This window comes from Mesoplodon densirostris, chromosome 16 (genome assembly GCF_025265405.1).
Source record: "Mesoplodon densirostris isolate mMesDen1 chromosome 16, mMesDen1 primary haplotype, whole genome shotgun sequence".
NCBI classification, from domain to species: domain Eukaryota; kingdom Metazoa; phylum Chordata; class Mammalia; order Artiodactyla; family Ziphiidae; genus Mesoplodon; species Mesoplodon densirostris.
Window position 1 is genome coordinate 7,606,795 of NC_082676.1, and position 25,316 is coordinate 7,632,110.

Genomic DNA, 25,316 nt, shown 5'->3' on the forward strand with positions numbered 1-25,316 from the left:
CTCCTGCTTTTTTCCAATGTATTCTTCACCAAGTAGCTAGAGAGATCTTTTAAAATGCAAGTCTGATCTTTTTCCTTCCTTGTTTAAACTCTTCCAGGGCTTTCTCGTGCTCTCACGATCTCTCCCCTGACCTCCCTCCCCAAACTCATCTCAGTCCACTCTTCCTCTCATGCCCTAATGGCTAGTCATACTGCCCCCCTTTCAGGCCCTCACAGGAAGCTTGCTCTCCTTGGCAGTAGCATCTTTGTACATGCTGTTCCCTCTGTCTGGAATGCTCTTTCACCTCCTCCACACATGCGAGCATCCCACCTGCCTACTTAACTCCACATACAGCCTTCCTGGTTCCCCAGTCTGGATTAGGTAGCCCAAATTATATTCTTACAACAAACTGTACTTTTTTGTTATAAGTATATGTGTGTACCTTTGATTATTTGTTTAATGTCTTTTTCCTCCCAACTAGACTATAAGTGCTCACGGGGACAGAGGTTATTGATACACTGCTCACTATTTTATTTCAAATGCCCAGACAGTGTCATACATGAATTGCTAAATGAATAAATAAATAAAAGACAATGGGGAAAAGACAATGGAGACAGAAGGATAAGAAAGGAAGGGTAACATGTGAAGTATTTGAAAGGATGGACCATCAAACTCAAATAAGTATTTAAAAACGAATTCAGTTAGAGGCTCATCATTTGATTTATATGAATACTTTTATTTTTTTATCATCAGTGCCTCTGTGATACTTTAAATATACTCTGATTTATATAGATCTTTTGAGATACCAATCTGACATATAAAATGATTTCAAGTATGTATTTAAGGTCACCAATATATAGCAATTATTTTCAGTTTTAAATCTCTGAATTCTGAAAGCAGCAAAATCTCACCAACTAGTTCTTTTTATTTAAAGACTATTCTGGTTTGGGGATTGAAAAATACAGCAGTGAGATCAGACTTTTTAAATGATTTAGTTTACTTAATTTTGATGTGCCTTTGCTTTTCTAAGCCCTGCAGTTTCAGGATGTGACTGTTACAGAATCTTTTCAGCTCTCTGCACTCTGAACTAGCTTTGCTTGTTTTGATCTGCCAAGGTGATTTTTACATAATGCCTTCACTGGTGTTAATGCATTCAGTTGCAAGTGATAGTGGGAAATTGGGAATGAATCCTTATTGCCTGCGTTTAGGAATCTATTATACAAAGAGTCTGATAGGGAAGCTTCCAGCATATATTAGTACGTCTTCCACCCAAGGTAAACTTAAATACGTAAATACTATTATGTTCAACATAATATAGTTCTGAGGATATATCTATGTGACACAAACAGTGTTAAAAACTGCAAATAATTTCAGCTCAGTTGTTGACTTGCCTGATTTTTGTTACAAACATGGCTGTTCTCAGGCTCAAAGGGGCCTGAAGTCTGTAGGGAAGATGGGGCTCTATAGGGGATTGAGCACCTTGGAGAAGCTATTCAATGTTCTTTCCTTTGGTAAACACCCTATCCTTTTATTCCATGTGGATCCAAAGAGTTGCAATATTTGGACCAATACTCCCTTATAAGGGTAGACAAAGAATCCAGACAAGGCCCAGGATACATTTGTATATTTCAGGGAAGGGATGGAAAGTTGGTGGCAGAACGGAAAAGAAATTGACCATGTGATCCCACTTCTAAGGTCCCCTGATTTTGCTGATTCTTCTCTCTCATAGGCCTGCTTTTATAGCACTCCCATTTTGTGAACTATTTAGTAGCTTTCCAATAAATACCTTTATGTGGTTCCTTTTGTAGGAAGACAAGGTTAAAGTAATCAGCTGGATTCTGCGTCTTGTAAAAGACTCCAATGGAAGCAGGCACTGAAACCAGACAGACTTGGATCAAACCTGATTTTGTATTTATATATAGTTATATATACAAACATATATTGTATATATAACTATATAATATACAATTATAAATATATATGTATTGGGTTGGCCAAAAAGTTTGCTCAGGTTTTGATGTTATGGAAAAACCCAAATGAACTTTTTGGCCAACCCAATATATTTTATATATTATGTATTATATAAAGATAATATATATACCTCTTCAGCATTCATTTCCCCTAAATTTTTCCTACCAACTGTGCTTTGATTTTTTTTCAATTTTCCACCTATATTCCATATACAGATATGACACTTTGTAAATATTCAGCACATCCATGACTCCAGGTTTGGACACAGATAAGCTTAAACTAGTTTAATCTTACATCCCAGTTATCTATCCCAACTTTAGGCACAGTGATTGGTACAGGAATGTACGCAAGGCCTAATTTGGACTAATATAAGAGAACGAACACCAAACAATATTTGGGGACTAGCAGAAGTTTCTTTATCCCTAGACTGTATGGCATGAGAATATGAGGTTCGGAACTGCTGTACTATTTGGTATCAAAAGGAAAATGTCTGGAAGTTGTGGGGTTATATCAAATGAAGTTAGAAAATAAAGATTCCACCATGGAGCAAAAGAGACACAGGGAGAAACTGGGTTCTGAAAAACATCTTCTGAATGTCTCAGTCACTTATATGAATCCAATACTACTTTGAAATTTTCACTTAAATGAGCCTGTGGATTCCTTTTACTATTAAACCCAGTGTAGGCTGAATTTATATAAATTGTACCAAGTCCTAATAGCAGTACACATTTAGTCACCTCAGCTGTCTGGCTCTTAAATCCCAAATCTTATGAATGGGACTCACTGGCATTGGTCAAGCGTCATCCTTGAAATGACTGATTGTGAACAGGATAATAGAGTCCTGTAAGAATATGGTAGCTTCCACGGGGACCACGAGGTTAGGGCCTGAAAAAGGGAAGTTATCAGAAGGTAGGACCAGGAATGTCAGCTCATAGCCATCTACTGCTATCGTCGAGAGCTGCTGGCGCAGTGCTTTGCCTACGACACCTCAATGAAAGATGACTGACTTATGTCTGTTGTACATTGCTCCATGGCTTCACTGAACTCCTCTAACAGTTTACGCTGGCCACACAATTACAAGTTTTGCAGTATTGCTGTCAAAGACAACTAAGTTTATGCTCCAGATATAGCTATTTCTGTGACTGATTAGCCTCCATCGCCCAGTGTGTAAAACAGGAATTTTTTTTTTTTTTTGCTGTACGCGGGCCTCTCACTGCTGTGGCCTCTCCCGTTGCGGAGCACAGGCTCCGGACACACAGGCTCCGCGGCCATGGCTCGCGGGCCCAGCCGCTCCGCGGCATGTGGGATCTTCCGGGATCGGGGCACGAACCCGTGTCCCCTGCATCGGCAGGCGGACTCTCAACCACTGCGCCACCAGGGAAGCCCTAAAACAGGAATTTTAAATGTGCCTCACAGTGATTTGCTTTTCATTATTGTTTTTTTTTTAAAGATTTTTTTGATGTGGACCATTTTAAAGTCTTTATTCAGTTTGTTTCAATATTGTTTCTGTTTTATGTTTTGGTTTTCTGGCCATGAGGCATGAGGGATCTTAGCTCTCCAACCAGGGGTCCAACCCACACCCCCTGCATTAGAAGGCAAAGTCTTAATCACTGGACCACCAGGGAAGTCCCTCATTATTGTTTAAAATAATATTTGAGTTCAGATATTGCAAGCATTTGCCATATAATATGCAATCGGTAATTATTAGCTTCAGTTTTTTTTATCATTCTATTATTTCATCTAATTGCTCCATGACAGAGACATATATGACATATGGAATAACCAGAGTAAAAGTTTTCTATAAATGTGCATTTAGTTGAATAATGGAAATTTTATCCTATCAACAATGTTTTTGGATCCCCCCATTTTGTGGTAGACCCATGGAGGGAAGGGGACCATTCATCTTTTGTATTCCTAATACCTAAATAGTGCCATAGTATGTATGTCTATTAGATCAATAAATGGATGGAATGATGAATGGATAAACAGGTCATAACTCATATTTTTGACTGCTTATCTATGCCAGGAACTGAGCTAGAGTTTTAAAGAATATTATTTTATTTCATCTTAACAAATTTAAAAAGTCCATTTCATAAAGGAGTAAAATAGAGTCTTCAGTGGTCTTATTACTTGTCCAAGATGGAGCCACCCATGAGTGAATGGTAAAGCTGGGTCTCATCTCCCCACACCCTAACTACTGAATCCAAAGCCCAAGCTTTGCTAGAACAATTGATTTATAAGCTTCTCAAAGGTCATGATCATATTTTAACCTCTTTTGTTTCTTTACCCACGGCGTCTAGCCATACTAAGCACATGATATGAATGTACTTACTTATTTACTTATTTATTGGCTCAGCTTGCACTGACATGTGTACAAATGGAAGAAAGTGTGACTTGACTGTACTGGAATTAGTTGTGTAATAAGGGTTGACCAAAACCAGTGGAAGAAAGCTTTTGTCTTCAGCATTAGAAATACTAATTTTTAAATAAACAAGCTATAAAAATAGCCTAGTGTGCTGCTATTATTCAACTTAAAGCCTAAGGGAAAAATGAGTAATATTTCTCACTATGTTGAATACATTCACACATGTCTTTACACCTAAATCCACTCTATTTTATTCTAAATAATAGATGGCCAGTGACTTTTAAAAGCACCAATATGTCAGTATAATTATCTAAAAATCTAACAAAAAATTGTATTCTTTGTAGACTAGAAGGGCATATTTTAAATGCAAATGGAATATTTTTAGAACCTGTACATCATCTTACCCTTTGAAAAAGTTCCCATATTTCTTATTCTTTACTGTTAAAAATCCCCAGCTCCTCTTCCCTGTCACCATTGTGGGATAAAAGAATTCTGGCTGTGAACTGGTCTTTCTTGAAGAATCCATTAAAGTTTAAGCTTGTACATTGCATCAAGCAAGTAATGTGTTCATTTCCCCAGAGCAGATCACAACTCTTTTGTGTCACTTAATACAAGGGGAAAAAAGAGTAAAAGAAAGGAAGAAACAAAATGGTGTTTGCGGTGAGAATCTGCACATAAAAGGTTTGGCCATTAGATTTCACAACAGCCTGAAGGTATGCGTTAAGTTCACTAACTGGAAAATAGTGCTTCAAAATTCCAAGAAATAATCCATAGTAAACAAAAACACAGAAAAATCAGAGAGAAATATTCATGACCTCTCTTATGAATACATCAGCTATTTTTTGTAAATAAATTTTGGGGTTATCCTGGGACCAAGGCACATACTCTGTGCTAAGTCTTTCAATCACTTTCTTGCATGTGTTTGTTTTTTTGGGGAAAAAAGCCCTTAGACTTCTTGATGGAAATATCTCAAAGGTTTACTTTGGGAACATGTATAAAGTGATTCCTGATTTGAATAATGTAGATATTCACAGCACTGCACACCCAGCAGAGCAGTTAGTACCTCTGACTAGGGAAGGCTACTTGGCTGTCCAGAATGATGAATTCAATCCAGTCCAGGGTCTGTCCCTCAGCCTTCCAAGCTCAGATACATGCTCATGTCATTGTCCTGGTGATGATCTGACTTGTGGATACTGAATCACAATAATAAAGCTCAAAGAGACTGAAGGGCTTTGCCAGAATGACAACTATTGAATTCAAACTAGAATAAAATTATCAAGTAAACAGGATACTAGCGTCAGGTTGACTGCACGTTCTTTCCCTGTAGGCAAGCTGTGCCGAAAGCAAAATGATGAGAGGACTATTTGGTTTTGTAGCATCAGAATAAGGGTAGTTAATGATATCTATTTGCATGTTTAATGGCTCACATAGCCAGATGACCTACAGACCTCCACAAGAGAGTCATAGCTTCTCTTAGACAGAAGGACCCTCCCATGCCCTCCCTGGGATAGACATCTGACATTTTCCTCTGTGAATATCTTTATTTTGTTAATCTGACGTCCATTACTTTTTCACTGATCCTTTCTTTGTACATATTACTGGTTTTACTCATGTTTTATATGATCTAGATGCCATTTTATTTTTAGTTATGGGGGAAATAGCTTGGATTAAAGTGCTGGTAGGACATTCATAACTTTGAATAACCACTGATTGATTTTGCTCAATATCTCAGTGATAGGAGCTTCCACACCTTCCATATTGTTCTTAATATAACTCCACTTTGTTCAACACTCTTTCAGCAATTTTGGCAAACATACAGAAGGCAGTATTCTCACATTTGTGGACCCCACACACACTGAATAGCAATATAAAGTCTTATCTAACAAGGAGTAATGTGTTGAAAAGAGGCACTCATTTATTCAGCAATGTTTCCTGAATGCCTACTATGTGCTAGGCACTGTTCTAGGCACTGGAGATACAGCACTGAACAAAATCAAGTCCCTGACCTCATGGAGTCCACATTCTAATGGGAAAATGATAATATACAAATAAATCAAAATGAATACAATAAAAAGGAAATGAGAAATACTATGAAAAAAACTAGAACAAGGTGAGGGAATAGACAATGATGGGGAAATGTTCTACCAGATAGGATGATCATGGATGTGACCCATGGGTAGAATTAAGGCAGATTTTGCCTCAACAGAAGAAAGAACTCGTTAAGAATCCCATCAGGAAGCAAGCTCCACTTGGTGAAGTAGTCTGGAGTAGAGAACTTGCCAAAGCTAAGTTCTGTATCAGAGTAGATTCTATGATTCTAAATAGATAGAATCTGATAAGTATTCCTCTTATCAGCCTGTTCCAAAATTATACTTAATTATTGATAAAAATTTGGAAATATAAACTTGCAACTCCAACCAAAGCTAAAATTTTACTATAGCCAGTACAAAGGACTTTTAATTTTGATGAATGAAACATTTGCAACCGAAATTTATTGCATAATATTTCTAACATACTTAACCATTTGATAAAGGAAACTTATCATGAAAGTTGCTATCTTCTCTCTGATTTGGAAATACATAGTAGGGAAAAAAGAATAGCCCCGGGCCTCCCTGGTGGCGCAAGTGGTTGAGAGTCCGCCTGCCGATGCAGGGGATACGGGTTCGTGCCCCGGTCTGGGAGGATCCCATGTGCCGCGGAGCGGCTGGGCCCGTGAGCCATGGCCGCTGAGCCTGCGCGTCCGGAGCCTGTGCTCCGCAACGGGAGAGGCCACAACAGTGAGAGGCCCGCATACCGCAAAAAAAAAAAAAAAAAAAAAAGAATAGCCCCATCTCTATCTTCTACAAAGATTGTTTCTTCTCATGCCAGGGCACCATTCCATTTCTTCCCCACCCAGACTTACATATTATTTATCATCAGATAGGAATACTGATATTATAATGGCTTTATATATTGTGGTAATTAAATTAATACATAGGCATATGTAATATAGGGCCGCCATATTTAAGTTATGGTAGAATGATTGCATAAATGGCTGCAGTTCACCATCCTTCCCTGTACCTATACCCTTTGCCATGTGACACCGTAGCTCCTTCTGTCAAAAGGTGGAAGCTATTTCTCCACCCTGGGAATCTGGCATGGCCTATTCCCTTGTTTTGACCAAAACAATGGAGCAAAAGTAAAGGTATACTAGTTCCAAGCCTACACCTCAAGAGGTCCTGAATGCTTTTGTTTTCTCTTGGAACCATGTCTCCAGCATGAAAATAAACCCACTCTATCCTGGTAGATAATGAGGACCACATAAAGGAGAGATGAGTAGATCTCAGCCAAGGCCTGCAGTTCACTTATCTTGAACTATGACACACCTGTATGAAGGAGCCAGCCAGCCTAGACCAGCCATGTCTCACCCAAAACTGTACAACTTCCTAACCAACCTGTACACTCATGTCTTTCATCCCACTTCTGTATTTCCATCACACAGCAATAGTTAACTGAACCACATGTGTTCAATACATGTTCTCTATCATCATCATCACTCTGCTACAAATACATAAAGATACTGCATCATAAAATACATCATCTCAAGAAATGAAACACTTGAAATACAAAACATGTGATGGAGGTTTTTGTTTGTTAACACATCCTACTGGTTTATAGTGAGACTAGGAAAATAATAATCCACAATTAAGATATGAAGTGAATATCTATAGGATTCTGGACTTGGTCAAACAACTATGCACATAAACATTTTTCTGGGTTTTGAGAGTCCAGGTGAGTTGCAGGATACAACCATCCTTTGTAGTGACCCACATGATCTGTTCCTTCTTTATAAAAGCATTAGGTGCTACTTGGACAATTTGCTGTTTGGATATGATTACACAAGTCTTATTCCCAAGTGTGCACTGATTAAAAAAAAAAGAAAACAACCCTGTTCAAATTGGCAACTGAAATACTCTTAGTTGTTAAAATTTGTTATAGAGCTCTCCTTCTTAAAGAAATAATTAGAGAATTATATTTAGTCCATTAAAAACAGCATGAGGGAAAGAGAATATGAACCTTAATACTTTAAGGAGAGGTGGTTTCTAGAAAGTCTAGAATGAAATAACCAAAATAATCCTTTTAAATGTCTTCAGTAGGGTTCAATAAGATGTCTGTAATAAACAGGAAAAGAAATCCACAGCAAACCTAAAATGAGAAAAAGGAAGCCAGCAAAGTAATGGGGCTATGAAGGAAGATGGCTATTTGAACACTAGCATCCACCTCTTCTCTCAGATTCCACTGAGATGCTCAAAGGGATATTGAGAAGTTGGTATCAGCACTAGACACAGAAAATGGGAATAACACTGGCTATAAAGCAGTACACACAAAATTTCACTGAAAAAAGTCTCCATTTGTCCTGAATATAAACAAATATATTCCACCTGGGGAAGTAAAGACAAAAACATCTAGAATTCACAGAGGAAAGGAAGGCGTGAAAGGCCGCTGGCATTGGGAGGGGACATCTGGATCGCACCCAGTCCGCCGCAATGTGCACCAGGGTTCAATGGCCACCATGAAGGCAGAGCCTGTGTCACTTTCTCCCTTCCTACCTTCAGCAGGTATGGTTAGACTGGGGCTGCTTCTAAGACTGACTCCAGGCTAATGCAATAGATAAAAAGAAAAATGCTTTACTAAAAAGGCAAACTCAGCCTGACTGCCCATTGCTTGACTCCTTCCAAATTCTCCCAGGTACCCGAACTGAGAAAATTAACTCTAAATTCAATCTCCATTTTTTCCTTATCTCTATATCTGTGCAGAACCCCACACAACCTTGAGAGATTTAGTAACTTGCTCAAGGTCACATAGCCTTGACGTTTGTTCAAAGAACGAAAGATTGATTCACTCACAACAAGATCATTTGTCCAACGGTCAACACCAATTTATAGTTATTAAACTTAAACATTAAACAATTCTCAAATCAACAGCCAGCATCATGTTTACTAAATACTAATGGCATTATAATTAAAGTGAGATAAGCCAATTTTTAACTCTATTGTTTCAATTTTGCCAGTAATGAAAGAAATACATATGAAATTGATTATATTTTTCCCAGAAAATATTCAATTATTTATAAATTTACAAATGGCCATGCACAGTTTCGATAAAGATATGGGAAGTGACAGGATACCCAGCTGACGAGGAGAGTATAAAGTGGTACAACCCCTTAGGATGGGAATCCGGGTGTGTTTTTTTTCTTTTTTTTTTTTTCTTTTTGCGGTATGCGGGCCTCTCACTGCTGTGGCCCCTCCCGCCGCGGAGCACAGGCTCCGGACGTGCAGGCCCAGCGGCCACGGCTCACGGGCCCAGCCGCTCCGCGGCACATGGGATCCCCCCAGACCGGGGCACGAACCCGTATCCCCTGCATCGGCAGGCGGACTCTCAACCACTGCGCCACCAGGGAGGCCCGGGTGTGTTTATAAAATGCTCTAAAAACCATTATCTCTATTATTCTGCCAATTCTAATTCTAGATATTTACCTAAAGGGAATAATTAGTAACGTGTGCAAAGATGTGTGTTTGCACAAGGGTATTTATAACAGCACTAATCATAACACTGAACAACTGGAAACAAACTGTCCGATAGTAAAGAATTGGGTTAGTAAATTTAAGTGTACACACACAACAATCAAGTTTTATGCTACTGCCGTTTTGAGCCAGGTAACTGCTGCGGGGTTTCCCTGTGCATTGTAGAATGTCTAGCAGCATCCCTGATTTCTACTCACTGCCGTCAACAGCATTTGTGACAACCAGAAATGACCCCAGACACTGCCAAATGTCCCCAGAGGGCAAAAATCACCCCTAGTTGAGAACCATTGATACATATATATCTTTCCATATACAGCAATATACAATTTTTATCTGTTAATACTTAAATAAAGCTGAGGGAAAAAATACTACACTTCAGTTGAAATCAGGATTTCACGATAAATCCCACCTCCTCTGCCCCGCCCCTTTACAAAGAAAAGAAAAAGAGCAATGCTGTCAAAGAGCGTCTTGGAAATGGAAAAGTGTTGATTATAAATTGTCGAGCAAGAAGCAGGCAGACGACTAGTAAATATCTTATTCTGTGTATTAAAAATAACATGAGAAGGATATATACCAAAATGTTAAAATCTGTTATCTCTGGATGGTGGGATTACAGTTAAACATTTTTTCTCTTTTGGTAATATATTTTCTTGTATTCTACAATGTAGCACAGGTTATTTTAATAATCAAAAAAAGTAAATTTAAAGTAAATCTCTATAAAGGCTTTATCAGTCAGGTTCTGAGTTGGAAGAAGTAGAAACCATCTCTTGGTTACTGGAGTAGAAGGTATGTATTGGTTGGCTATTGTCTGGCTTACAAAAGTGATGAGAAGTCTAGGGAACAAGGCTTGAAAGGAACAGGAACCAAGCAGCAGCAGCGTCCATAGCCCAAGGCCAAGCTGCAGGAGTAGCCTCATCAGTGTGTTGCAGCTGGGTCCCAGTGCCACCAGTGCAGAGACACCACAGCCACTGGCCTCACTTTGGCTGCTACCTCCTAAAAATCACTGCTGTGAATGAGTTCCAGAGGTCCTGTCACTTGTGCATCACTTGTTCAAAATTCAGCATCTCAAGAGGGAGCCTCCCACTGCATGAGCATAACTCACATGCCCATAGCTTAGCATCTGTGAGGTGGGGTGAGGCGGGGGGGCGGAATACATATATATGTTCACTTTATGCTTCTGAGGAAGGAGGTCGGGACTTCCTCCCGCCAAAGTCTTCATAGGAAGAAGTTCTAAAAAGAGTTGAGGGTTTGTAATCAAAAAAAAAAAAAAAGGCATAAGTTTTTTTTTTAAGCAATATTTTCATCTTTCTACCTGTCTATATAAACAGTGTTTCCTAAAAAGGAAAAAAGTGACCAAAACAATTCTTTAGTTCTATAATCAGGAGTAGCATCTATCTATCTATCCACACAAAAAATAATACATGTATCTAATTAACATCACTCACTCATGTCTATTTCTAAGAAAGAGTTAACTCTAAGTATCAGAATTTGTTTTTAACATTACTTTCATTCAAATCCTGGTGGTCACCCTGATATTCAAGGCAAGAGACCTGCTCTTCACTGTGGATGAACAAAAGGCACGGTGTTTTCTGGCACAGGGAGTATCATCAGTGAGGCAGCCAAAGGAATTAGCTTTTGTTTCTCTCTTTCAGAAAGAAAGAGCCAAGTGAAACCATTCAGTAAATAATTTAATGTGACCCCAATAAATACCGTCTTCCCCTCTCCTGAAGATATTTTAAATCTCTTGAAGCCCTGCCTCCCCAAGTCAGTAATAGGACTTATTTCCAGGTGAAAATATGCACCATTAACTTAATCCAAAAGAAAGGAAGTTGTCAGTCTTTTTTCAAGTGGATTAGCTTTGTGTCAGCACTTTTCACGTTTCCAATCCTCATCTTTAGGAGTTTGGTTTCTGTGAAGATGTAATAAGTTTTGCAGTCCATGAAACAAATCAGTGGTTTAAGAGGGAATTAAAGAGCTTTATACAACACCTTGACTTCTGGCCACTAGAAAGAACACACTCTATTGAATGGAGTGATGAGAAACTAAAATCCACAGGTAACGCACAGACCTGGCTGCTATTAGTTGTATCCTGCAGCACCCCTGCTCTCTCTATCCATTGACTGCTCATTGTTGTACCATCTAAAAGTGTCCCTGAAATAGAGAAAACTTTACTGGTTTAAGCTTGATCAACTTTTCTGGACACTTTTCATCCCATCTAAAAATGACAACTGGGAAGTAGGAAAGAGAATGAAACTCTAGGGTCTGGAGTAGGAAGTACAGGAGGGATGGGGCTTGGAGCCATGTACTGTGGGCTTGAGAGTCAAAAGGCTTTCAGTTTTCTTGCCTGAAAATGGAAAATGCTGAGCATAGCCGGTGGGACATGAGAGACTTGATAAATTTTAACTGTTATTATTTTTGCTACATCTCCTACTTCTACGAGCAATGGGTAGAGAAAGGACAGAGGGACAGACAGGCACAAGAGGGCTTTCCCCGTTCACCATTAAATGAGCATCAGCAATTCCCAAATTTTGGCCCAGGGAAGGAAATGTGTATAAGTCACCATTAACTCCCTTTCTGATGACTTTAGAAATGGCAATGTTTCCAGTAATGGAAAGTAAGTTCAAGTATCAAGCTGGTTAAGACTGATGGTATGTGCTCATAATTTCATGCTACACATAATGGTAAATGCTCTATTAGTAACATGGAAAGTTCCAAAAGCAACTGGGATTCTGGTAGCAGCTGCAAGGGTCATTAGCCATCTTCATTGATTTGTGCAGTTGGTTTGGAGGTGGTGATTCTTATACTGTACTGAGAAGCCGTTTTTGTGCTAAATGGGACTTTTTAATATCAAATGATATTTCAATATAAACACATTGGCTATTAGAACATACTAGTGGAAATCTACATAAACTAATGCTAAGTATGGAAAGCATGATGGGAATCGTAATCTATGGACCACTAACAAACTGGGCTGAGGCTTCAATGCGGGCCAGTATCTATGTCCAGCTGCTCACTCAAGCTCTCCTTTTGGGTAAGTAAAAGGCATCTCAAAAATCAAGTCAGGGCCTCCCTGGTGGCGCAGTGGTTGAGAGTCCGCCTGCCGATGCAGGGGATACGGGTTCGTGCCCCGGTCTGGGAGGATCCCATATGCCGCGGAGCGGCTGGGCCCGTGAGCCATGGCCGCTGGGCCTGCGCATCCGGAGCCTGTGCTCCGCAACGGGAGAGGCCACAACAGTGAGAGGCCCGCATACCGCAAAAAGAAAAAAAAAAAAAAAAAAAAAAAAAATCAAGTCAAACTGAGTTCCTGATATAATCCCTGCTCTTCTAAAGTACCCTCCCCACTCCTTAGATGCTAACTCCATACTGAAGCCAGCTTTTTTTTTTTTTTTTTTTTTTTTTTTTGCGGTATGCGGGCCTCTCACTGTTGTGGCCTCCCCCGTTGCGGAGCACAGGCTCCGGACGCGCAGGCTCCGGACGCGCAGGCTCAGCGGCCATGGCTCACGGGCCCAGCCGCTCCACGGCATATGGGATCCTCCCAGACCGGGGCACGAACCCGCATCCCCTGCATCGGCAGGCGGACTCTCAACCACTTGCGCCACCAGGGAGGCCCCTGAAGCCAGCTTTGATGTCACCCTCTTTCTTTTTATGCTCACTTTCAGTTGATCAGCAAATCCCATCAGCTTTACTTTTAAATGTGTGCCCATCACCTCACCACTATTTCCAGTGTAGTCCAAACTGCCATCATCTTTTGTCTGCATTATTCCAATAAAGATAATATTAACAAATAGGTGACAATGTAATATGTGCCAGGCATGGTTCTATGTATTTTACATATAATACTTCAATTCATTCTCACACCAACCCTATGAAGTAGGTACTACTGTCCCTAATTTGTAAATGAGGGGACTGAGGCACAGTTTCTTGAAAATGGCAGAACTGGTGTCCTGGCGCCACTATTGTCTGACTCCACCATCAGGGCCTGTTCTCAGCACAGCAGCTGTCATTTAAGTCCCATCAAGTCAGTCCTACACCCCAAACCTCCCAGTGGCTTCCTATGTCACCTAGGAAAAAGCCAAGCCCCAAGGAAGGCCCACAGCACCCTAAATGACCGCATCTCCCACTGCGCCTCCCCTTCACTCAACCTCACCAGCCATAGCACTGGTCCCTCATTGTTCTGGAACATTCCAGGTATGCTCTGATTCAGGCCCACGCACAGAAATCCGCATCGCCCCCGCCCTCCCATCATCCAGGTCTTGACTCAAAGGTCACCTTCTCACTGAACCCAGCCCTGTTTACTATTTAAATTTGCACCTCTCCTCACCCCAGAGTTTCCAATCTACTCTTCCGGATCTGTTTTTCTCCTTAGCAATCACCATCTTCTAACACACTATGTGTTTTACTTCTCTGTTTTATAATCTTTCTCCTCCTACCAACTACCAAAGGCCACTGATTTCTGTCTTCATTGCTGTGTCCAGCAATAGGGTCTGACACATAGTACATGTTTAATACATACCCGTTGAATTAATGAATAAATATATAAGATAAAATAATTATGTGGCTTGAAAAATTATGTATTTAACTTTACAGTGTTTAACTTTACAGGTGAAGCTTTGTAAAGAATGTATGCATATTTGTGATGGTTATAAAATGAACCAGTGGCTTATATACATTCCATTTAGTCAGGATACAGCATATTCCTTTCTCTGCCAATCACACTGATCTTTAACTAAGAATTTATACTTTAACCTTTATACTCTACCTTATTCCTTCTTCTCTCCAAGACTATAGACCTTTTTTTTGTCCTCCTTCTTTCTTCAGAGCTTCTTTCATTTCAATATTAATCTGATTCTGATGTATAAAAAGACTGGTGAGTTGGGTTTCACCCAAGGCAATTTATATTAGAAGACCTTCATATCCTAGGCCTGGCCCATGTAATCTATAAATTGGATGCTCATCTCTTAAATAATCAGGAAATAACTAAAGTTTGAATTTACCTTCTCCTAGGAGGATTCTGAAAATCTGATCTATTTAATCCCAATTTTCCACTGTTATCATGTTTTTTCTCTAGTATTCCATATCTTTGGGCATTTTAGCTGCATTGTAATTACTTCAACGTCCTATTTCCTAGCCAGGATATGGCTTCCACTAGCATGATTTTCTTTATAATATACTCAAAGTAAAATTGTACAGAATATTTGGATGTAGGTTTTCATTTTCAAAGGCTAATGTACAAATTTGATTTATTTTATAAGCTTGCAACATCGTCGTATGATAAAAATATCCCACACATTTGAATTTAAGGTTTGTTATAACTCTAAGAAATCTTACATTCAGATGATGTAAGAGATCAACAGAACAAATCACAGTAGGACTACTCTTGCTTTTGTTTAAATATGTCTACATGCCACTTAAAGGTTAGACTTTTAGCTTCAATGTTTACTCATTTATGTCTTATTCATAAAGCAACTCATCATAAAACAACTCATAAAGATCAGCTTTCTATACTACACCTAATGGTCTTTTGAAGTAAAATTAAACTAAGCTACAACACAATTCCCTAAAGTCTGCAAATGTTTTAATTTACTGGAATTATTGTAAGAGACTCTTCTCACATATCAACGTATCTTAATGGAAGACGGCTTTGTATTAAATCCACTTCCATTTGCGTTTTACTGCCATATTAAGTGAAGAAGTTTGATCGCTACTCACTTTTCCCCCCTACTGTCTGCAATTTAAAGTCCAAAAATATAAACTGCTAAATAAAAGTTTTAGAAGTTGTAACTAATTCTTTATATTAACTAAGGCTATCCATCAAAATTTTTGTTTATATCAAAATATAAAATCCTATGTAACATGATGATTAAGGTGTTACCTGAGAAAACAATTTTAAAAAGTGACTCTATTTTTATTAAAAATTTAACCCCAACTTCTTTTTTAAAAATACTGTTTTTACTACATGCAATATTTAGAAATTATTTAACTATGCACAAGCCAAAAATTGAAAAGAAATTGAGATCAAATTGGCATGTTTAAGATATATTAATACCATTCAATTGATTTATCTGTTTTTTTTTTCCTATAAAAACCACCCACAGACTTCCCTGGTGGCACAGTGGTTAAGAATCCACCAGCCAATGCAGGGGTACAAGGTTTCGAGCCCTGGTCCGGGAAGATGCCACATGCCGTGGAGCAGCTAAGCCCATGCGCCACAACTACTGAGCCTGCGCTCTAGAGCCCGCGAGCCACAACTACTGAGTCTGCGTACCACAACTACTGAAACCCGCACCCTAGAGCCCGTGCTCCACAACAAGAGAAGCCACTGCAATAAGAAGCTGGCACACCCCAACAAAGAGTAGCCCCCTCTCGCCACAACTAGAGAAAGCTCGTGTGCAGCAACGAAGACCCAGTGCAGCCAAAAATAAAATAAATTAATTAATTTAAAAAAAAACAACCACGTCTAGTTAGAAATAAATGAAACAAAGAATAGTGTTAAATTTATGTTAGAGAATGTCATAAACAGGAATATAGGCTTAGGTTTTAGTTATAACTTCAGTTGATCAACAAACAACTTTCAATTTTTCTATTTTACTTGCTACTTCATATTTCAAAATTTTCATCATTCAATGTGATCAAAATATGGCAATTTCCTTACTGCATACACAATGAATTTAGGCAATGTGTGTAGTGTTATGAATTTAATTAAAAACAGGAAAACAAAGTCAATGGGGAAAAAAAGCTAGTGCTTCAGGAAAAAACTGATAATTCTCTTTCAAAACTGACAAAGACAATAAGTGAAAAGACACAAATTACTAATAACAAGAATGAAACAGATGATAATCACTACAGATTCTGTAACCATTGAAAAGATATAAGGGCATACAATAGTATGATAAGGATATTTTACAGTTTAGATGGAATGAACCAATTAATCAAAAAGCACAAACTATGATTTGCATACCCAATATGATATGGATACTTTAAGTAGTGCTTTAACTATTCATGACATTTAATTCATAATTTTAAAACTCCAGTTTGATTGATTTTCAAGTTTGAACCAGCCTTGCATATTTGAAATAAATCCCACTTTGTCATGGTATGTAATTCCTTTCATATATTGCTTAATTGTATTTGCTAATATTTTGTTGAGAAGTTTTTTGTTTTCAGTTAATAAGAGACTGGTCTATAGTTTTCCCTATTTGTTTGCCTATATTTGTTGTTTTTGGTATCAGGTAATGCTAGCCTCATGAAATGAATTAGGAAATGTTTCCTCCTCTTCTATTTTTTAAAAGATATTGAATAGAATTTGTGTTAGTACTTTTTTTTTTTTTTTTTTCTTTTTGTGGTATGCGGGCCTCTTACTGTTGTGGCCTCTCCCGTTGCGGAGCACAGACTCCGGACGCGCAGGCCCAGCGGCCATGGCTCACGGGCCCAGCCGCTCCGCGGCATATGGGATCCTCCCAGACCGGGGCACGAACCCGCATCCCCTGCATCGGCAGGCGGACTCCCAACCACTGCGCCACCAGGGAGGCCCTTGTGTTAGTACTTTAAATGCTCAGTAGAATTCTCTCATCCAACCATCGTAGCCTGGAGATTTTTTTGACTGGATATTTGTACTATTTCCATTCATTTGTTTTTAAAGAATAATCCAATATCTTATTCATGTCAGTTTTGGCACCAGTTGATTTTCTCATTCATGCTATTATTTTCTTGGTCTGAGTGATTTTCAATTGTATCTTTAAAATGTTTGATATTATAAGACTCTGGATCCTATTTAATCTTCTGTGTTTAGCAGAGAGTCCTCCCTGCTGAGGTGCAGTGCAAGGTACACGTGGGTGTGTCTGTTCAGCTTCTCGCTGGACCTTGCCAACCACCCCATCATAAGTGGGGCTCTGACTCCCACTGACTTCCTGCAGGTGGAGGAGGTGGAAGTTTAGCTCCCCCTCAGCCTGGCTGACACCTTCCCACGTGCTTAATTCCCTCCATGTGCGACTGTTAAGGGCAGCTTCCCACTAGGCTCAGCTGCCATCAGGGTAGGAGAAGGACCACGTGCAGGACCACCTAGTCCAGCACCTAACATCTCATTCTGCTTCACTGATGCTGGGAAAGGTAGAGGCTTAGCTTCCCCTGGGATCCACTGGAGGAGGGAGAAAGCAGGTTGTCAACGACCTCACCCACCACACCCTACCTATTTTCTGCTTGATTGTTGCCGAGGCAGGGTGCAAGCTCAGCTCCCCACTGGGGTCTTGCTGACGTAAGGTGCGAGTGAAGGCTTGTAGTCACTAGCCCAACCTCATATGGCTTCATTAAGTCCAGTTGCTAAGGGTGAGGGTGGAGGCTCAGCTCACTGCTGGTTTGCTTCCCCCAGGAAGAGCATCTCCCCACTCAGTCCAGGAAGGCAGTGAGAAATGGCAAGGACGAGGGGATCACTGTTTTATACAAGGTCGTTTGAGAAGGCCTTGCTGAGAAGGTGACGTAAGAGCAGAGACCCAACAGAATGAGGGACAAGGCCCCATGGGAAAACAGGGAATATGTTTTCTAGGATGACACGGAGTCAAATTCAAAGTCAGGAGTGTGCCTGGAGGGCCTGACGTAGAACACAGCTGACGCTGAGCAAGTGTAAGAAATGGTGTCAGAAGTGCTGTGGACAGATAGGTCATGACCCCTGTAGAAAGCTCTAGGGACGCTGACTTCCACCCTAAATGAAATGGAGAACGCTTGGGGTTTGAAGCAGTGAAGCGACGTGATCGCCATATGTTTTAAGATATTCTAGCATAAACTATAAGTAGGGCAAAGGCAAAAACAGGACAATTAATAATCACTAAGAATGCTACTCAATCCAAACTAGAGAGGATGGTGGTGTGAATAAGGATGGCAGTAGTGGAGGTGGTAAATAAGGTCATATTCTGGATATATTTTGAAAGCAAAACTAGGATGGAATATAAAGAGAGAAATGATGGATAACTCTAAGGTTTTTAGCCTGAAGAACTGAGAGGATGGGGTACTGGATGCTCTGATACACTGCATAGATCCCTCTGCTGGACTAACTGATTTTGTTTCTTCAGCTGTAGGATGTGCTGCCAGCAGACAGCCTTCAAACCCCAGGCTCCTCTGGAAATTGACTTCACAAAAGCAGGGAGAAGCCAAAAGTATAGAGCTGAGCTAATGTGATGGCTACTAGCCACATATGGCTATTTAAAATAAAATATAAAATAAAAAATTCCTTAATTGCATTACCTACATTTCAATTTCTCAGTATCAACATGTGGTTTGTGGTTACCACACTGGACAGTGCAGATTTTATAGAACATTTCCATCATTGCAGAAAGTTCCATTAGATGGTGCTGGAATAGAGCCACTTTTGCTGGTTAAAAATTATCATTTGTTGTTTAATGGATCATTTAGGACTCCTTTAGTTGCAGGTAACCGAAACCAATTTTAGCTAACAAATAAAAATGGAGGGTTTTATTTTAAAGATATAGTGATAACTCTGTTCAAGGGAGAAATGGGGCCAAGTTTTGGGAAGGCATTGCAATCTGGAAATGATCTCTTGTGTTTCAATCTCTGCCTTGTTTCCTTACTTCACTCTTCCATTTTTCATGTAATTAATCCCACAGCTCAGTAACCGACCTTTTGCAGTTTCCAGGAAAAGGACATGACTGACCCTTATCAGGTCATGTGACTACCCTTGGTCATATTAGCTAAGTTTGGATATGGGAGAAATAGACTGTGGGAGGTTTAGACATAACCTGCCTAAAACACATCCCAGTGAACTGGTGCCTCTAGAAGGAAGGTCACTGTGAACTGAAAAGATAACCTTTAACAATGACTATAATTTGAATTAGCTTCTGTCCATCAGCATCCTTCTAATGCATTTTACTTTGTCTCTATAGCCTTTTGTTTTTAATTCCTGATTTGAGGTACCAGAGTGATTTGGCTGTGATATGTATTACCCTATGTGGGTCAGGGACCCCTAGAGAACTAACGTAGTTTTATACAGGGGTTACACACAAAGATGTGGGCTGAGCGTAGGGAAACTACAAGGGGTACTGGGGCACTTTAGGGCCGGTAACAGAGGGGGTTATAGCATCATTCTATAGGCTTGACAAGGCAAAAAAGGGAAGCAGATTTCCAACCTCGAGACAGGGAGGGCCACGGGAGGAGCGCTGATCTGTGACAAAGAATTGCATCACCCACAGGAACCCAGAGACCAGGAAAATGGAATACCTCAACTTTACTCAGTCCTCTATTTCTGATCTGGTAAGCACTTCTCATTAGCTGACTTCAACTTTAAGTCAGAAGGCAAGGGAGCTTCTTGATGATTTCCATACCAACTAACCTCCTCAGGGATTAAGGTTAAAAAAAAGGCTAAAGAGAAATCTAAAGTACCTCAAATTCAACATGTTTAGAACCAAACTCATGACCTTCCCAGCAAACTTGGTCTTCATCCCATATTTCTTTTCTCATACTCTTCTTATAATTAGATAAGTAAGAAACCAGGAATAAACTTTAGCGTTTTTTTGGTAACTCTTCATCCAACCCATTACCAATCCATATCAATTTCTGACAATAACTTCTATTTGTCTTCATCAATACTCTAGTCAAAGCTGCAACCAGCATTCATCCCGGTCTACCTGCAATAGCTCATAATCTGTATGTTTGTTCTGTCCTCCTTACAATCCAATCTTCATTCTAAAACCAGGGGGCTCCTTTAAAAACCAAAACTAATCGTATCAGGCAAATACACGCTCTCATCCTTAATATCACTTAAAAAAATTAATGGTTTTCCATTGCTTCAGTGAGTTTTCATTGCTTATTACATTACAGAAAATCCCCTTAATACAGGCAACAGGGTCCTGCCTGTTCTGGTCCTTGCCTACATTTTCGGCTGTGTCTCTATCCCGGCAGGGCCACTCTCCAACCAGCCACATGGACTGTGCTCTCCTTGGCCACAGGGTTTTTGCATCTGCTAGTCCCCCTGTCCAGGATATTTTTTTCCTCCTTTTTATTTTAAGGAAATCTTCTTAGATCTACCTGACATAATCACATACCTCTGTATGCTGGAGTTCACATTTGTAATCTTACCTTCATTTCAGAGTTGGCTGTGTGAGGGCGGAGACTGGGTCCAATGCATCTTTGGCAATTTTCACTTAATAGGAACTCCTTGTGCTTCAGCTGCTTCACCTATAAAGCAAGAATAATAATGTGTACTTCACAGGGTTTCTTTAACTATTAAGTGAGACATATCAACTTCTTAGGACAGTACCTGAATAATGCAGAAACAGCTGTTGAATGGCAGCTACGGTTAGTGTGCCTGTTGTTTTCTAACCCCTATTCTCTAGGGCTCTGCAGTTCATAAACAGTGGTTGCTCTACTTATATCAAGAAGATTGGAAGATTGAGTAGCTTTCTAACTTAGATGCCAGATGAGGCATCCTTAAATTAGCCTTTCACAGCTGAATTGAAAGTTTGAGTCCACGCATCACATCTAATTGTACAGCTCTTCCAAGCTCTTGCCTTGGTTTGCTTTCTAAGTACTATTTAGTAGCACGTGCATTTTCCCTAGAGGCTGGCAGGGAGGGATTCAACTGAAGCGTGAAACTTTAAATCAACATTTTGCTTCTTAATGGGAAATTCTTCACTGCTGTTTAAAGGTCCTCTTAACTGACAAACATAACATGCCATTTCAGGGTATCATGACCAACCCTGCAGATAATAAATCATCAATGACATTTTCAACCTCAGTAATTATGCCTTTTGTTTGGAGCTTCTTGATGTTTCAAACTCAAGCTGAGCCATTTGAGGAGTGAATTACAAAGAATCAGTTACAAATTTGTAACAGTTTACTCAGAAGGGAAAATTGCTTTGGAAACGTGGAGGTCCTTACAGCCCAGGATGGCTGATGGCAGGAAAAATAAAACAACAACAACACAGGCAACATGTTGAGTTGTGCAGAAGATATCGTTGATTTCCTGCTTGGATCCCCTTTGCCAGAGGGGTGTACCCATCTCCGAATTGCTAGGATTGTTGGGAGCTCACAGCTCACAGCTATACCCTTCTTGGGAGAACTTCCCAGGTCCCAACAGGACTCACCTCACCCAGAAATGCCTGACAGACAGTAACCTTCTTCCCTCCCTGAGGGCCCTCAGCCAATGACTGGCTATTACAGTGGCATAAAAAACCCAGCCGTCTTCTCAAGCTGGGACAACCTTGTGGTGCTACTTAGGCTCCAGAGTTCCCTATGGGATCGGGCTGAGTTGAGTCAGCACCTAAAACCACATCTTATGTTTTCACTCTGCCCTAGCCTGCTTCCTTCACATCCTTAGAAGTTTCTCCTGAGAGCATCCCCTTAATAAATCAGAATCTGTCTGAGATACCACATCAAGAAAATCTGACATAAGTCCACTGTGATCACTTCAATCCACCACTCAAGCATATCTAAGTATAGAGACTAGAAGATCTGAGGTTCACATTGGAGCATTTTGGAAGGAGCCATGACAAACACAAGCAAAAAAGCAGAAGGTAGAGTTTTAGTGTGCATGAAGCAACAATCTACTGATATTGTGTCTGCATGATCTGGCCTCTGGTGATATGAACCAGAAAATCTCTTTGAACTCTAAGATCTAAAAATCCATACTGTCTAGCAGAGGACTGACTGACTGAAGGAAAATCCAGCTAAAGCTATTTTTGGTTGTTCAGATCTTCTGTGCTTAGACTGGAGAAATAGCAAGGCCTCTTGAGGAATAAAACAAGTAAGAAGACTATAAAGGTGGCTATTAGGGACTGTCTCAGGAAAAGGGATTTTCCCAGATTGAATCAGCAAAAAATGATCATTCAAAAAATCTGGCAGATATGAAGAAGGCCTTGTTAAAAGAGTACCAATAGCTTTCAGAATACATAAAATACAGCAGGTGAAAAAAATCAATGGAGAGTTATTTTTCAGGGTTTCCCTGGTGGCGCAGTGGTTAAGAATCCGCCTGCCAATGCAGGGGGCATGGGTTTGAGACCTGGTCCAGGAAGATCCCACATGCCTCAGAGCAACTAAGCCTGTGCACCACAACTACTGAGCCTGTGCTCTAGAGCCCACGAGCCACAACTACTGAAGCCCGCATGCAACAAGAGAAGCCACCACAATGAGAGGTCTGTGCACCACAATCAAGAGTAGCCCCCGCTCGCCGCAACTAGAGAAAGCCCGTGTGCAGCAACGAAGACCCAACGCAGCCAAAAATAAATTAATTAATAAAAAAATAAAGTGATATAGATCTAACATAATTAAGTTATCCATTTAAAAAAAAAGAGTTATTTTTCAGGTCTTTGTGTTGGTAGATGTTTAAATATTCTGTCGCTATGATGATGCCTCTGAACAACTTTTAATAAAAACAAACATCTTTCCCTAGCTGTGTTTTGAAGCACATCTTTCATGTGTTTGATCATATTATAATCCATTTAACAGCTTTTAATTTTTTTTTGAAATGATGATTGTCAACTGCTGAATATTTTTCTGTTGTTTATTTGTTATTCCAGTTATTCTTGGTGTCTTGAACGTAGAGAAATTTAAAACTAACTTTGCAAAAAGTGGTATCTCTTGCCCTAAAGGCAGAAGTAACCAAAAAAAAAAAAAATCAAGCCTTATCCCCAGAACACGACTACCCTGAATTAGGAGGTGGAAAAACTATCAAAAGTTGCTAACTACATGGGAAACATTTTCTGTGCAGAGGAAAAACTGGTAAAGGGTATTTTCAAATTCAAAGATGGAGAAATGCAGGTTATAAAAATCAGTATGGCACTTAGGATAGCAGTAATTAAACAACTATATTTAATGATTTGTTAAATATTTAATCAGCCTGGAATCCTCCACCCCCAGGACTTTTAGTGGCCGATTCACAATTTTATTATACAGATCTCCAGCGTATAAGTTGTCTCTTCCAGGAGGCCTCTCCTGAGTCCCAGTCTGCATGGCCATTCAGTCATGCTCTGTAACACCATTCTGTTCTATCTCCCTGCACAGTTCCACTCCAGAAACCATCCGTTTATCTCCCTAATGATCAGCTTGGTTACTTTCCATCCCTTTCTTGTAGTTGTTTCCACTTCCTGTCTAGAACAGAGCTGGCTCTTGGTAGGTATTCACCAAGTGCGCATTGGTTGAATACATAAAGAAATATCCCCCACTAGACTCATAGTTCATAGTTCCAATAAAAGAAAAGATTAGGTCTCTTTTGTTCAATGCCTTGATGGTACCCTCGGTGCCTGGCATGAAGTAGGTGCTCAATAAACATCTGCTGAACACATAAATTCTCCTGGACACTGAGGATAGAGTGGAAAGCAAATAAGAAGTCCCTGGCCCTGGGGCTGTTGTTAAATCAATAAACAATACTTGGAGTGGCTCATGTTTAGAATGAATGGGCCTCCACCCTGGAGTAGACTTAAATCTGTTTAGCTGTGAATGGCTTAAAGACTGAGTGTGCACACTGTAAATACTATTTAGGGATATTTGATATCAATTTGTACTTTCTTCTCACAAGAATCTGGGATAAGAAAATGTTCTCTGTTCTCATGTGATCAGACCAAGTCTAGTCTCTTCTGATAGTCTACTTTGTAGACCGTGCCTGACCCCTCTTCCATGTCACCTGAACTGGGGCTGGTTGATTCCATTTTTCAGGAATATATTATTACATGCTGCTTTTTATAGACCTTATTACTTCACTTGCTCAAGAGTTCACTTTAGCTTCAATTTTTATCAGTTGGTATCTATGAAAGTTTTGTTTCTTCCAACAACATGTTGTGAAATTCCAGAGTAATTGCTAACCCAAGGGGGTGACCTTGGTCCCTTTGCTTGGCTCTATAGACACTGCTTTCACCAGAGTAATTAGTTGCCTCCAATGGTTGTTTTCTTTTTGCTCAAAGAATGGAGAACAATTCAACTCATTTTTACTAGTAAATTCAATTTTCTATAAGCATCCTTGCTGAAAGTAGATTTTCCCATCATTCAGCTCCACTTCACTTCTCTTAGACCACCATTGTGTCCCCTGGACAGGAGGAGTCTAATCTGTTCAGCCATTCCATGCCTGATAGCATGCCAGCTTCTCAGGCCCACCATGTGTGCTGTCTTGAAGGCTTCCCTCACTCTCACCCCATCTGTACTGGCCTGGCCTCTGGCTACTCCTGATCTTCTCGTTCTTGTATAGAAGCTTAATATCTAATGACCCTCTTACCATATTCCTTAATATTTGTGATTTCATGGCTGCCAAATCACTTATATTTGTATAACATTCTTGAAATAACACAATTTTAGTCTTGGAGGTAATAGTATTGGAAGGCATATTAGTGGTTTCTAGGGGTTGGGAACTGGGGCTGGAGAAAGATGGCAGTGGTTAAAAAAGGAAAACACAAGGGATCTTTGTGGTGTTGGATCTGTCCAGTATTTTGACTGTGTGATGGATA